The sequence below is a fragment of the Etheostoma cragini genome, chromosome 19 (genome assembly GCF_013103735.1).
Source record: "Etheostoma cragini isolate CJK2018 chromosome 19, CSU_Ecrag_1.0, whole genome shotgun sequence".
In the NCBI taxonomy this organism is placed as follows: Eukaryota; Metazoa; Chordata; class Actinopteri; order Perciformes; family Percidae; genus Etheostoma; species Etheostoma cragini.
In genome coordinates, this window is record NC_048425.1 from 13,553,110 (window position 1) to 13,563,009 (window position 9,900).

A 9,900-nucleotide genomic window follows, 5' to 3' on the forward strand; every position below is an offset into this window, starting at 1 on the left:
GTAGAAAACATACCCAGGTCAAGATCTACAGGAGTGCGGTCAGTTGCGACAGAACCCGGATGCTTTGAATCACCGCAGAACAATTAACCATTGACCAGAGGGATTAGACAAGCTACATAGCATGGTATCCATGTCATTCATGGTTATTCCAGAGACCATGGAAACAAAGCACAAAGTCATGATTAAGGCCTTTACCTGCCCTGGGCAGTGAATGCAACACTAATCAATGAGAAAGCAATGTATTATGGTTGGTCTCAGAGGACAGGTGATACCAGTTGGTGTGTGTTAGTCTGCATGTGTGTGTGCACATATGGAGACGATTATCCTGTCTATTAGTAATCTCTTTAAGGTGGGTGGTACAGTATGTATGGGAGCAGCAGCCTCATGTTTCAGCTCTTCATTTGTGAAAGTGAAGGTCACACAGAAAAATTCCCTGACCTAAACGTGATTCCCCTTCTGTCTTTGATTCTGGAGTTTGTAATTTTTAACTTTATTAACTTTGCGTTGAACCTGTACAAAATATTACCCTTTGCCATGCAGTGTGCTTTAGAAAGCATGTATTGTTAGTTCATTCTTAGTGCATTCTCTTGATACTAGAGCTGGGCAATATATGGATTTTATATCAATATTGTGATATGAGACCAGATATTGTCTTAGATTTTGGATATTGTACTATCATAATATGGCTTAAGTAGTGTCTTTTCCTGGTTTTAAAGGCTGCATTACAGTAATCTGATGTCATTTTCTAATCTTACCAGACCGTTGGAACTGTTCTACTATTTGCCTTTAACCCACTTTGTCATTATATCCACATTGCTGATGATTATTTGTAGAAAAGCTCATTGTGTAAATATTTAGTGAAAGCACCAATAGTCAATACTATAATATCGTTGCGGTATTGAGGTTTTTGGTAAAAAATCTCCATAGTATTACCCCAGCCCGACTTGAGGCCATCACTAGGACTCACCAAAGTAAAAAGAAAACTCCCCATTGGGACTTTAAAATGTGAAATTGGGGCTGAAAGATTAGTCGAGTATTAGAAAATCATTCCGCAACCATTTTGATAATCGACTAATAGTTTAACCCTTGTATGGTAATCGAGTCAAATTGACCCATTTCAATTTTTTACAAGAAGAAAAATGGTACAAGTACATTTTTTCTACCTGAAAATCAATGGCCTTACCTTATTTTCTGTAATAGACTTGTACAACACAAGGGTTAAGCCAGGTATCTAGCATAAATGTCATGTTTCCTGTTTAATCTTCAGAAGTACTTACAAGGAAATCAGTAGGACATCTTTACTTTTTCAGACGTTTTAAAAGGCTCAATCAACAAATCAAAGAAATTGCCATCTGATTTGTGAACTTACAGCTCATTTAAGACATGACAAAATCTGCCCAGCAACAGTCCTACTTTCATACAACCAATCTGTTTTGAAGTAAGTCGGCGTCTAAATTAAATTTTTCAGGCTGCGACAGAGGATGTAAAAATTGTTGCGATGTCTGCTGGATGTTTTGTCTGGTAAATGAAAAGCTACACCGAGTCAAGCATAGTCTTGTTTGAGCACTTCACAATAAGCCACGAGTGACAAAATTGAACTTCAATTGACGAGTGCCATGATTTCATCCCCAGTGTATATTACGCAATCATCCGCAGCGCCGGCAAACTTGATTCCTATTTAATTATCCTACTTGAAAAATCCGTTCTGCTCACTTTTCTCGAGGAAAAAATAGGAAGGAAGAAATTGCTTTACCCATTAAAACAAAATCTCCTTCCTATTTGGGGATTGCATTGCTCCCAGTTTGTCAGATTGCATTCACCAGAACCCCCCTTCAGCTCTTATTCGGTTTAAACCCAAGCAAATGTGGGCACACAACACAATAGGGTTTCACCGAGGTAAAATAATTGCCTAAATACAGTGTGACAGGGAAGGGCCATTAATCCTGGAGGAAAACATTACCCGTTTGGAAAAAAAAGTGTTGACAGAGTAGCAAATGACAGTAAAATGGAAGGAGAACCGATGAAGAGAAGCACAGAAAGGGCAGTGCGCAGCTTCCATCACCAAACAAAACACTACATATTTCTTAAAAAGACGTGAAGTGTTAAGTTAGGATACTCTGCACACTGTCAATAGCAACGTTCATCATAGGGCCAGCCACGGTCTATATATTGATTAAACCATCCATCACTTAAACTCTACAAGACATTATTTCTAATTAAAAACTAAGCCATAAATTTTGGGCTTTATTGCCAAGCTGGGGCTGTAAATAAAATTCAAGGGAGGGCGGAAACAGATTGCAGCCCCTGTCCACGGTTTAGAGCCACCGTAAAAAGGGGACAGCCGGGTGTGATGGCACCTTTGAGATCCTGGCACGCAGACGGCGGGGCCGGCAGCAGGGAGGTGCTCTGCATCATCTCGGATAAACAGATGCAAATCAATAATTTCTCTGGTTGTGTTTTTACAAGACAGGCGCTTCCCCTCAGAGGGGCTAAGGAGCAGGCCATGCATATGGAGAGCAAATATGCAAATGAAATTTTCATAAACCACACGGGAATATGTAAAAGGAACAGCGGCCGATGTACTTGAAAATGATGTATAATCATAAGAGGTCATGAAAGAGCTCCATCACACGATTGGGTTGGATAGTAGGCTGGCAGTGACACCAAGAACCTATTATCTATCTGCGTCTCCATTTTCCTCTGCTAAACAACAATTTCTCTGCCAAATTTGCAGCCGTAGGGCATTATTTAATGATCCGTGTTGATAAAGAGGCCATTAGTACACCTACACTATTGGCCAAGCTGTGACGTTGGAGAGGCATACACAAAGCGCGCTCGCAGTCCTAGCCGAGGACACTCAACGTTTGACAACTTCTGATTACCTCAGCGTGTACGCTGGTTGTCAGGGGGTGAACTCCCCTGACAGCTAGTCGCGGAGTGGCAGAGTGGCGGTTATTTTTTGACGGGCACAAAGGGATGTCTGACTTCACAGGTAGTAGCCAAAGGGAGGAAATTGGAGGGAATGTGTGGAATAAAAGGAAGAAAAGACACGCCATGGGCTTTCACAGCCTCCGCTGCCAACAAAAGGAAAGCATGTGCAATCATTATTCATCTGTCTCCGTTTCCTCTCCTGGGCCGATTTCTTTCCATACCTGCCAGAAGTGGAGTCGCTCTGACCACACAAGCGCCTTCTGACGGCTGTGGAATCATATTTTGGTTAACTGACAGCCAGACAGGCTCCTCGGCAAAAGTGACGGAAGTGACTTTGGTCTTGGTGAGAGACAGAAAGAGAGAATCACTGTCCGGGGGGGGGGGGGGAGCGAGAAGTAATGACTGAGCTAAAAAGGACAAGATGGAGTGATCCTCTATAAAAAGACCAGCAGTAATCTCTTCCTCTCCTCCCGCTCCTCTACCCTTAATGTCCTAAGAGATCTTGGCTCCTCTATAAAGCCTGCTGCCTGCACATCAAACAGAGCTGATTAGAGTCGCACACCTTGCTGGAGCTGAAACTTTGGACAGGGTGCAGCCGAAGTTCAAGAGAGACTCAGTGTTACAAAAACCAAAGAGGAGAAACTCTTCAAGGTGGTGGCCAACTCTTTTGGACAGGATACATTTGAACAGCTTCAACTAAATTAGCATGTGCCTGTGAATACTGACTTAGGTATCCACTTACCATATCTCAAACCCAATGCCTCGGAGCTCAAATAACATTGGTGTCTTTCAAATTAGGACCATTGCTGCTTTGGATTCTTCTGTCATGTCAGATGATATCAGCGCAGCCCCAGAGGTGCAAGCCGCGCTTGAATCTAATCGCCATCAACAGATCGTCCTGTTCGTTTATATTAGCATAAATGGTCACGGTGGGGCGGGGAGGATAGATAGAATGAGAAAGTGGGAAGAGAAGGAGAGAAATGCTTGGCAGAAGATGATGGTGAGAGGCCGCTGAACTGCTGAGTTCGCTGTCGAGGCTGTTGTTTTATTAAGATACCCAAACTGTCGGGGCAGGTATCAGGAGAGCAGCCGGTCACATGACAGGACACCTGGGCCAACATCTCAGTAACCCCTCTCATACCGAAATAGCTCCATCCAAACATACCGTTCTCTCTGTCACAGTTAGAGGGGCGAACCATTATCCAAAGGACTCTACCAATCAAGACCTGCAGAGCCCTCTGGCACTGAGGAAGTGGGTTGTGACAGGCAATAATAATCGGGGTTTGTGCATGTGTGTGCATATGTGTGTATCTGTGCATCAAGGATTGATTGATAGATTGATTGAACCCCCTTTCAATTACTCAATTTTATACTCAAACAAACTATCACATTTATTAGTGAGTTTTTAAGGGTGCTGGTAGATGGATTTTTTTAGCTTTGGACAGAGCCCCCCCAGCTAGAAGGTACCGGGCTCAAAACCCTGGTTGTCCCAGGCCGGTCTCCTGTGGGTTTTCTCCGGATGCTCCGGTTTTCCCCACCACCAAAAATATGTCCCCTTGAGTGTTGGTTGCGTAAGGCTGCCATGCATCCCCCAGGTGGTGTTAGAGAGTAGTTCCCCCCCACTGAAGCACTTTAGGTGTCTATGATGAAGCAAAATATAAATGTAATGAATTATTATTATTCTGTAACACCTTGTAGTTTTTCTTTCTCCAATCTATCCTTGACGAACAGACACACAGACCCACAGACACACACACACAGACACAGACACCCAGACCCACACACACACACACACACCCACACACACACACAGGTATTGTGGATCAAAACTTACTACTCGTGTGTGAACTGTGGATTAATTGAAACGTTTAACCATAGTAATAGTGTGTAATAAGTTTTTACTGTTGCAAGTTGGTTGATAAATCTCTATTGAGGGTTGCTGTGAAAACACACAGGCAATGCAATTTTCTGTTCACGTGAACGGGGATCGTTAAAATCAGTTGATAGTAGGGTTGGGCGGTAGTACGGTATACCACAGGGTCTTATAAATAGCAACGTATCAGTTTCAATACGTCATAAAAAAATGCATTGCACTTATGTAGATGACAAGGATTAATTTTTAAATATAATTTATTTAATGCCTACAAATGCTTATGTGTGGTTGTCATCACGTGACACTGGGGGGGGGGGGGGGGGGGGGGGGGGGGGGCTTCTGCAATTTGGCAGCATTTATGGTTCCTCCTTAATAGGAAGGGAGAGGTGTTTCAGTATTAGTGGTTGGTATTCACTTTCTGCCTCACATCATTTTTAATTAGTCACAGTAGCGCTGGGCGATATAGAAAAAAATCAAATATCATTATCAATTTCTTTTTTTTTACCACCAAATACCTCGATGTCGATACTGCAACAACGTTGTAGTGTTGACTATTGGTGCCTTCACAAAATATTTACACAATGACATTTTTGATGAATAATCATCAATAATGTGGATATAATGACTAAGTGGGTAAAGGTAAATAATAAAACAGTCTGGTTAATTCAGAAAATGACATCACTTTACTGTAATGCAGCCTTTAAAAAAGATCTAAGACAATATCTAGTCTCATATCGCGATAGATATAATATCGATATGTTGCCCAGCTCTAAGTCACGGTAATACCGTATACCGCGATGAAATAGGGAGCGGGTTTGACGTTATCAAAATTTGAATTTGAAAACTTGTCTTGGTATCCATGGCTACTTGAGGAGCAGAAGAACTCAGAAGCCGGCTACAGAACTCCGCAGTATCATCGGTTGTTGATAGTTGAGTGAGCCGATAATAGGGGGCTTTGGGCCGGGTACAGGGTCGTTTCGGCGGACATTATGGTTAAGTTTAGGCAACAACAAGTGAACGTTATGCGGCGACAACAGTTAAGTTAAGGCCCCGACACGATAAGTTAGGTCCTCCGGTTTCTGTTTCCATTCAGTGTTTCTAATGCAAAACTTCAAACCGCACATCAAATAGGTGAATGGATGATGAACGAAGATGAAGTTGAGATGACCAAGTGACATTTAAATGCAGCAGCAGGAGTGTTCTCACATGAACTCTCCGCCTGTTGGGACAAAATCACCATGAACGTGTCTGAGCAGATATATTTCCAGCAGTTGTCAAGACAACAGAAAATTGCACGGAGGGTCAACTGAGTTCCCATTACCAGCTATGTACTACATCAATGCGTGCATTTGAAATAAGTTGGTCATTTAGAGGGTTCCGATGCTCTGTCCAGTATCTTTGAGCCCAGCTGCTTTGCTGCTGACAGCAGTTGCCCGGGAAACAAGACACAACAACAAAGACGTGAAAAGTCAACCACCTCTGGCCGAGATTCAAATCCAAAACAACCGCTGACATCGGACAAAAGGATTTCACTCCTTTTCCATTCAAATGACCCGTTTTGCATCATATGGAGAAGTCCGGGCAGGATCACACTATGAAAACAAACTGCAGGGCTTTAAGATAACAGAACCAAAGCTTGGGGGGGCGGCTGATGTCATCACAGGCCATTATGGTCACACTAACTACAATGGTCTATACTATGGGCAACCATGTTGCTTATGCAAAGAATGGTGGTTGAACATGTTTCTGAATATTCAAAATAGACCTTAATATTCTTCATATCTTAATTCCAGAATTCTCTTGCTGCCTAACCATGTAATCTGCACAATCATTACATCACATCATGCTTGTAAATCCAGGATTTTTTGCCTTCCTTGGCCCAAAACCGGTTTCCCCTGAAGTAGATTAGACTTAATCCAAAGTGACCGCAAATTAGGCAAAAGAAGGTCCATCATATGAAGGTTGTAATTCCACATCAGGGTGTATTAGGATATTTATCATCAAAGCGATCCCCAGCTTTTAATTCATTTGACATCTTTCAGCACTAATACAGTATCTGATTTCTGAGAAGCACCAGTACACAGGCACACAGCGTGACATCTGGAGGAAAGCAGCGGGTTGCAGGACAAGTCGCTGAGAAGTGTTTCTACACAGAACAGAGACCAAGGCTATTATCCCTGTACCAGCTTTACACTTCATATCTAAAAAAGCACAAGCCAGCACCACACGTAACTATCGCCTGCTGCTCTCAATGTTCTTCAAATGACAGCACAAATCTATTTTCACCTCGCAATTAATGTGACCATTACTCCTGTGTCACTAACATTTACTGTCCTTTCTTTTGTGCCAGATATGTTAGCGAACTGGGAAATTCATTTTAAATATGGGATTATCCTGGAATACGTGTGTAGTTGAGTTGAGCTGTGTGTAGTTCTCAATCATTCTCCTCAGAAATCTCCCATCCCATCATATAGAGAATATAAGCCTCTGATGCTTTATCAAAAAGGCGATATGACACATTCGCCCACAGTGCACATGTTTATGCCTTGATCTTGTTGAATACAAAGTCGTAGAAAAACATCCACAGGGGCTCGCAAAGCAATGTAAACATTGTGTGCACAAAAATATCTGCCCTGCCGCAAGTCAGTTGTTATGAAAGGAGGAGTGGCTGTGTTGAGTTAGATGAAGGGGAAACTGGTTAGATGGATGCATCAAGGTATGTTTGTGTGTGTAGGGGCGTGTGTGTGAGTGTGTGTGAAGGGTGGCGGCGGAAGGCAAACCTATCATACACGGAGCCCACCAGTAAACTCTGGAGGGCAAACAATCTCCCTAATTGAATTCAATCCAGACTCACCACAGGAGGCACAGAGGCTAGTGGCTCCATTCAGTATGGGGAGGGCTGGTGGAGGTGGAGGAAACTGTGTTTGTGTGTGTGTGTGTGTGTGTGTGTGTGTGGGTCAACGGGATAAGAGGAGGGGGAGGACGGCTTCAGCTGGCATGACAAGTGAGCAAGGACTAGGAAAGAAGATAAGCAGAGAAAGAGAGCAAACAGGTTTGTTGAAGACAACAGAAAACAATGAGCAACAGACAGGGAGAGAAGTAAAAGCTCGGCGCGTGAAGGTTTTAATCGTTACGGGATGGATGGGGCGGGGGGGGGCACTCAAGAGACTCAAGGGGTAGAGAAATGAAAGCCAGCTGCGCTTTTGCATGATTACACTGAAAACATCATTTGCATCAGGGAATGAAATCCAAACATGCTCAGTAGATACGTATGGTTACCGACCAAAAAAGCTCTCCTTGTCACTGACGGCAGAAATTAAAGGCTTACCAGTGCTGCCACCCAATTTGCATATGAAGATGAGCACCTATCACGGATCATTTTCATGACATCCTATTGCACACCAAGAGAAAGCCCAATTGGCCCACATGAATGCTCTTTATTACTGTGCTGTGTGTAATGAGACATTTTCAGGTCGGTATTGATGATGTCAGAAATGGGGATGAAGCTGTACACTACCTTGCTGTGGGACGGAGTGTGATTCTTGAGTGTTCTCCTCACAAATCCTGTGTATCACATTCCAGATAGTAAAACCATGTTCTGTCCTGGAAGGAAACAGAGAGAGAGGGGAAGCAGGTTAGGAGACAGAGCACGATAGTCTCAGTAAAACATGGCAACACTTAATCTTTCAAAATAGGTGACAGGGGAATTAATTAAACAGCGTAGCAGAAGGAACTTTTAACGTCTGCCAACTTGACTTTAAGTCACTTTTAATAGGCCACATCCATGATGTAGATTTACTTTGACAAAGTCCCCCAAAAAAAAAAAAATCCAGAATTGTAATGTTTGTCACAGTCGCATCACGCACAAACTCTGTATTGTGGTCTCTTCTGGGTCGTCCATTATGAAGTGGCATCTTCATAAATTTTTCAGCTGTTGTCTGGTTCCCACAGTGGTGATAGAGCTGAATTGCTGCTGTTTGAAGTGCTATTCAGGTCACATCAGCTTTTAATGGCTGATTTATTAGGGCCCAACATGGGCTTGGTGATGGGCTGCAGGACAAAGAGCCTGTTTTAAACTGCATTAACACTCTGCAGTAAATATCCCATACAACATTAGCATTTTGATGACTGCCTCCCCCACTCACCTTTTGCACCGCCTCGTTGTCCCTTGCACACATTTTGCTCTCCTGCTCTGCCTCTTAGCCTTTGTCTCAATCCATCTTTTGCATGTGCCACTTTCTCTCGTTCGGCCTTCGCATCGTTCTACTCGTTACATTTCTCACTCATCATATTCAATAGAAACCTTTGCTGCACAGGTGAGTGGGTTAATTTTAATTACGGCTGAATTAATGAGCTACATAAACGGTTTCACAGAGGTAAATTCAAATTGTATTCAGTGAAATTGAAAAGCACGTTTTGTCTTCACCTTCAGAGATGAAGAAAAACTATGTCACCTTTCTCTCCTTCATTACTGATGGAAACTATCTTTACATGTTTTCTAATTAAACCTCACCTACAATCATACAATTGATGAGCTCCGAAGCTTTTGTAATTGAGGCTTTAGGGTCATTAATAAAGGGCCAAAATGAAAAAGAATGAATCAGTAGTACTGCGTGTACTTTTTGTACTGTGTGCACTATGCTAATTAAGTAGATATTGGGTAGGACAGAACTTCTTTAAAAATATTTTACTCCAAACTATTTGGGTTGTCTGTTACATTTCAACATATCTTTTAAAAGCACTGGCACATATACAAATACACACACATATACAGTACATATATGCGCACACACACACACATATACATATATATACACAGTATATACAAAAGTACATATATACAGTGCATATATTCATACATATGCATGCATATACTGTACATTCATGTATATACATAGATACATGTATATACAGCACACGTACATATACACATACATACAGTGTATATACACATACATTTATATATACATATCTACACACATAAACATATATATACATATGGATATATACAAATACATACAGTGCATGCATATATACATATGTATGTACTGTATATATATATATATATATATATATATATATATATATATATATAT

At 41.9% G+C, this 9,900-nt stretch overlaps 1 protein-coding gene across 1 annotated transcript in view; it reads right to left on the minus strand.

The window, feature by feature from the left end:
- The window catches only part of LOC117962194 (adhesion G protein-coupled receptor L3-like), a 229,202-nt gene that overhangs the window by 192,247 nt on the left and 27,055 nt on the right, over positions 1 to 9,900 (minus strand). Inside the window, exon 2 of the mRNA XM_034901333.1 lies at positions 8,322 to 8,407. The gene's annotated coding sequence lies outside the window, so the exon portion shown is untranslated. The remainder of the gene's footprint in view (positions 1 to 8,321; positions 8,408 to 9,900) is intronic.